This window comes from Humulus lupulus, chromosome 2 (assembly GCF_963169125.1).
Source record: "Humulus lupulus chromosome 2, drHumLupu1.1, whole genome shotgun sequence".
Taxonomy (NCBI): domain Eukaryota; kingdom Viridiplantae; phylum Streptophyta; class Magnoliopsida; order Rosales; family Cannabaceae; genus Humulus; species Humulus lupulus.
The window spans coordinates 45,575,359-45,581,422 of record NC_084794.1 but is presented as its reverse complement, the minus strand read 5'-3'; positions in this window follow the sequence as shown (position 1 = coordinate 45,581,422).

Genomic DNA, 6,064 nt, shown 5'->3' with positions numbered 1-6,064 from the left:
CATGGAATAAGTACTTACCATTGATAGAGTTCTCCTACAACAATAGATACCAGACAACGATCGGCATGGCACCTTATGAGTTGCTTTATGGAAGAAGGTATCGATCACCGCTTCACTGGGATGAAGTAGGAGAACCGCAGCTTCTCGGTCCCGAAGCTGTTAGAAAAGCTCAAGAAACAGTAGCGCTAATTAGACAGCGTATGCTTGCCGCTCAAATCCATCAAAAAAGCTATGCGAATGCCAAGCGACGCGATGTGGAATTTAAAGTCGGAGATCAAGTCTTCCTGAAGATTTTTTCTTATGAAAGGTGTGAAGCGGTTTGGGAAGAAAGGCAAGCTTAGTCCCTGATTTATAGGTCCTTTTGAGTTATTAGACAAAGTGGGAGCAGTTGCATATAGATTAGCCCTATCGCCAGCCCTAGCAGAAAGTCACAACGTGTTCCACATCTCAATGCTACGCAAATATGTGTCAGACCCATCTCACATCCTCAAGTACGATACGATAGCACTCCAGAAAGACTTGAGTTACGAGGAAAGACCGGTTAGCATCCTAGATAGAGGGATGAAGCAGTTACGGTCCAAGAGTATTCTGATAGTCAAAGTCCTACGGAGTAATAATTCTGAACGGGAGGCAACATCAGAGTTGGAGGAAGATAAGCAAGGCCAGTATCCGAAATTATTTGGTAAGTAAATTTCAAGGATGAAATTCTTTTTAGTAGGGGAGAATTGTAGAGTCCAAGAACTTTACTTAGCTAGTTAGATAGTAGTAGTAATTGTAATAGCTAGTAGTAGTTGTAGTATGTTCATTACTGTGGATTTTGGTTCAAGCCGGGACTTAGTTGGACACTCGTAGCAATACTTGTAGATTTTATAAGTTTAACCTATACTTTAAGAATATTAATTATAACCTAAGGTTTGATTAATATGACTGTTGACGGTGAGAACTCATCAACTAAGTTAAGTTGGAAAAAAATTGCAAAGTAAAGATTGTCAATAAGAAAGCCTTAGAAATTTAAGTAATAACTCAAGAACAATGGCAGAACAACAATGGAGAAATCAATATTTCATTCACTCCCAAGAACTTGCTACAGTAAATTTTCCAACCCCCTTTTAGGTGGAGTTAGAGTTCATTTTATAGTAGGCTCTAATAGCCTTGGGTACATGGTGGTCCAGGGGACCAGATGGTACACAAGTACACTAACATGAGAGTGGTTCCAGGGGTAGTGGTGTTGGCTCTGGTACATGGTCAGAGTTCATGGGAGCACCTCAGCTTGTGTACCTGGTTACGACTCCACTCTTTGTCTTGTACGGGTGTCAGAGATGTGGTGGTGGTGTAGCCACTCCTCGTACTATTCCTAACTGCCACTATTTGTCGGGTACAGGTGTCAGGCCTGTCCAATGATTCCTATAGGCCTGTACGTACCCCTTTAGAGGTACCTTGTTTATATTCTTTTTGTCTCTTGTGGGCCACCTTGAACCCTAACATTTTCCACGCGTGGCCATACATCTAAAGGTTGCTAGGCCTCGCGCGGTCGTGGCTGAGAGCAAGGCGGGGCGACGATGGGTCATGCATGGCCGAGGGTGGCCTCGCGTGGGCGAGGCGTGACACCGAGACGGGTCTTGCATGGCCGAAGGTCGCCTCGCATGGGCGAGGTGCAACGCCGAGAAGGGCCTCGCGCGGGCGAGGCGCGACGCAGAGACGGTCCTCGCGTGGGCGAGGCGCGACGCCGAGACGGGTCGTGCATGGCCGAGGGTGGCCTTGCGTGGGCGAGGTGCGACGCCGAGAAGGGCCTCGCGTGGGTGAGGCGCGACACCGAGACGGGTCGTGCATGGCCGAGGGTGGCCTTGCGTGGGTGAGGTGCGACGCCTAGAAGGGCCTCGCGTGGGCGAGGCGCTACGCCGAGACGGGTCTTGCATGGCCGAGGGTGGCCTCGTGTGGGTGAGTTGCGACGCCGAGAAGGGCCTCGCGCGGGCGAGGCGCAACGCTGAGACGGGCCTCGCGTGGCCGAGGGTGGCCTCGCATGGGCGAGTCGCGACGCCGAGACGGGCCTCCTGTGGCCTAGGGTGGCCTCGCGTGGGCGAGGCGCGACACTAAGACGGGTCGTGCATGGCCGAGGGTGGCCTTGAGTGGGCGAGGTGCGACGCCGAGAATGGCCTCGCGCGGGCGAGGCGCGACGCTGAGACGGGCTTCGCGTGGCTGAGGGTGGCCTCGCGTGGCTGAGGGTGGCCTCGCGTGGCTGAGGGTGGTCTCGCGTGGGCGAGGCGCGACGCCGAGACGGGCCTCGCGCGTACAAGGCGCGACGCTGAGATGGGCCTCGCGTGGCCGAGGGTGGACGGGTCGTGCATGGCCGAGGGTGGCCTTGCGTGGGCGAGGTGCGACGCCGAGAAGGGCCTCGCGTGGCCGAGGGTGGGCTCGCGTGGGTGTGCTGAGAGTGAAGCGGGGCCTCACGTCTGAACATGGCCGACCGAGGCAGGGCCTCGCGCCTAGGCGTGTCTTGGATCTTTTGTGGGCGCGGAATATTGAGCATCCACAATGACTGATTATGAAGATGATTTTTATTATACTATAAGGTTTAGATAGACCCAATAAGATATTAACACTTGCATGTGTATGTTTAATGAAAAATTAAGTATTTTTGAGGAATAAGTTTATTAAGAGCAATATTTGAAAATCCTAGAGTCTGCCAGCAGCTTTGAAATCGTTAAAGGACTTAGTCAGGGTTGTTTACTCAATTCAAATTAGGCTGAAAAAGTGTAATTACGTGTATAATATTTCAGCGAATGTCGATATATCACAGCTCTAGGGGGCGATATATCGCCACACGGGGATACAAAAAACACGTAACTTCGCACGACAACTTCGTTGAGCCTCGGGAATATCAGTCCAGGCGATATATCACCTAGCATGGGCGATATATCGGCTGTGGTTCATGATTTTTGAATAATTTTGAAACCAAGCTCATTTTAATCCTTAACCTCTTGATAAGTCCAGAATCTTTTTGACCGAGTCTTCAGCCTCTGCTGAACGATTATTCAAATGTTTTTCAATTAAAAGGCCATTATTTTATTTAAGCTAAATGAAGATCTTTTCATTCTTGAACTCTATAAATAGGACCTATTACCTAGCCATTTCTTCATTGATCAAGCTGAGTTCAGAGCCTACAAGAAGCTAGGATTACTTTAGAATGTTAAATACTTGAGTTGGGGTTATAAGCTTTATCATTATAAGCTTATCGAACACTTGGGAAGTAAGGTTTATAGTGTAATTCGGTTTCGAGGTATAGCTCGATCATAGCAATTTCAAGGGTATTCCTATTCTTAGTTCATTTTCTGTATTGTTTCATTAGTTCTTATAGTTTTTCTCTGCTCAAATCCTATCTCAGTATTCTTTATTCTTGATTAGGCATCTAAGTTCTTTGAACTTGAGGTTCTTGTTGGTAAGTATCTTCTCGATGGTTTAGTTCATTCTTTTCATCTCTTTTCTTTTAGAATACTCACCTCTCTATTAATGGTTTTTAGGAGTGTTCCAAAATCCCGACCTTGTTCTCATCATCCCGGTATTTTGGTAAGGAAAATAGGATAGTTCTTATGTGATATGTGCTATGTTTATATAAAAGTGTTATGATTATGCTACAGTATGACTTTATGTGTTATGATATATGTATGTTTGGGGCTTATAGTTGTTATATAGCAAACCCTATCACTTTTATGTTTTGGGGCTTATAGTTGCTATATAGCAAACCCCAACACTTTTATGATTTTGGGACTTATAGTTGCTTAATTAGAAAACCTCGTTGTAGTTTGAGGCTTATAGTTGCTTAGTTAGCAAACCCCAATAGTCACCATGTACATGGGTTAGAATTATGATATATGTGTTATAGTATATGATATATGTTCATAGTTTATGTGTATGATTATGTTTCATGCTTGTAGTAGATTTTCCTTGCTGGGCATCAGGCTCATTCATTTATGTTTTATATGTGCAGGAAAATAGTTATGGTTGTGGGAAGGTTCTTGGCAGCTTAGGAATGTGTATTGAGGGAGAATGGAATCGGTGGACTGCGCGAACGATTCGAGGATGAGGTTGTTTTTAGTCACTTCAATCATATTTTCTATGTATTTTTTTGCATTTGAGTTGTAACAAATTTTAAGATTTTAAGTTATGTTCTATTTTATTTTCAAAATAATGGGATCCCATATCCTAAATGAATTTTCATGTATTTAACCTTTGCTTTACAGTTTATAATAAAGTTATGGTTATTTCATATGTATGTTTTCTTAAGATTAGTGTCTGTGTATAGTAGTTATTAATGGTCCAAAGTCTAGAATAAGTTGGGTCGTTACATAAATGCCTTGGTCCTTCAACAAAGATACAAGCTTGAGTCTCTCATTCATTGATTTAGTGCTACTTATGATGAGATGACGTGCAAAGATATGGTGAAAAGGGTAGAGAAGACAATACGAGAAATTTTTTATCAATATAATGAGACAACATCAAGTCTTCATCCATCGACATCTATGACTCAACTACAGTCTCAGTCTATTGTTAGTGCTTCATTCACGTCATGCCCGTTAGTGGTCGACCTAGTGCCAAGAAGTCACGTAATTTGCATGATGAGTTTGTGGCACAAAGATTAGAGAAGGATAATGAAATGACAAAAAATGAGGTCGATAAAAATTTGGAAGAGGAACTTGAGCGACCAAGTGATAATTTTAATATTTTGGGATGGTGGGCTAATAGTGGGTGCAAGTACAAGATCTTATCACTCATGGCTCGTGTTGTGTTAGCTATACCAGTTACTGTTGTTGTTTCTGAGGCGGTATTTTCTATAGGAGGTCGAATTTTAGATCCTATTAAAAGCTCACTAAGCCCAAGGATGGTCGAAGCATTAATTTGTCTCAATAACTGGTGGAGCAGATCACATAAACCCATCATTGTTCAAAACTATATGGATGAAAATGAAGCACTTCAAACATCAGAGTATCTTGAGTCAGGTAATGTATTACATTTTATTTGGATTTTCATGGTCTAACTTGCAACTTGCAACTTATAACTTATAAATATTTATTTTAAGTGTGTGAATGTTTTATAATCTAATATTTATCTTTTATATTAATTATATTTTTAGAGATGACCAATGATTCTACAAGTGTTGGGCCAACTTCATCCTCTGTCAATTTTTAGTCTTCATCCTCATCAATTGCACAACAATCTACAAATTGAAAGAATTGCTTGTAAGAATTTATTCGTCCCTTATTTTACTTGGTGTCTTGTTATTTATTATCCTTGATTTCTTTTCTTTAATAATTTTTTTTATTTGAATTTTGAAAGGAGTGGTCATGGACTTTATTCGTATTTTGAATTTTCATGGACTTTATATTTATGGTTGTAGACTTATGGACTTTATTATGGTTGTAATTAACTAGTTATGTACTTTAGTTTATGGACTTTTTGTTTGTTTATGGTCGTATTTTGGGACTTTTGACATTCTTTATGTTTGTAATTTGTAATTTGTAATTTGGACTTTGTTTATATTTTAAGTGTTTTTGGACCTTGGACTTTTGACATTATATTTTTTTCAAAATTTTTATCAAGACCCAATTTAAAAAACACAATTAAAAATCAATTTGTAAAAACAAACTTTAAAAATTAAAAAAGTGTAAAAAATGGTATATTTGAAAAATTGGGTTTTTCGACCCAAAACCCAATAGGCCCAGCCCAACCTGAAACCCGGCCCAAAAAAACCCGAAACCGAACAAAAACCTAAAATTTTAGGACCAGATTCGGTACCATTTTTCTCCACCCAAAACAAGCAAAACACAAGCCCGATGCACCCGAAACTCGAAAATCTGACCTGTGTGCACCCCCCTAATGCTGCATCATAGATCCCATCCATTGCTCCAGTACCAGCCGTACAGCAGCAGACAAAGTTAGAGAACTGTTGGGAGTTGGTATATGAACGGTTCAGGAAACAACACCCTTCGGTTTTTTAGGGTAGCGCAGATCCACTCAAGCCAGAGCAGTGGATGGCTAGATTACATCCATCCTAGACTTCGTGAGGGTG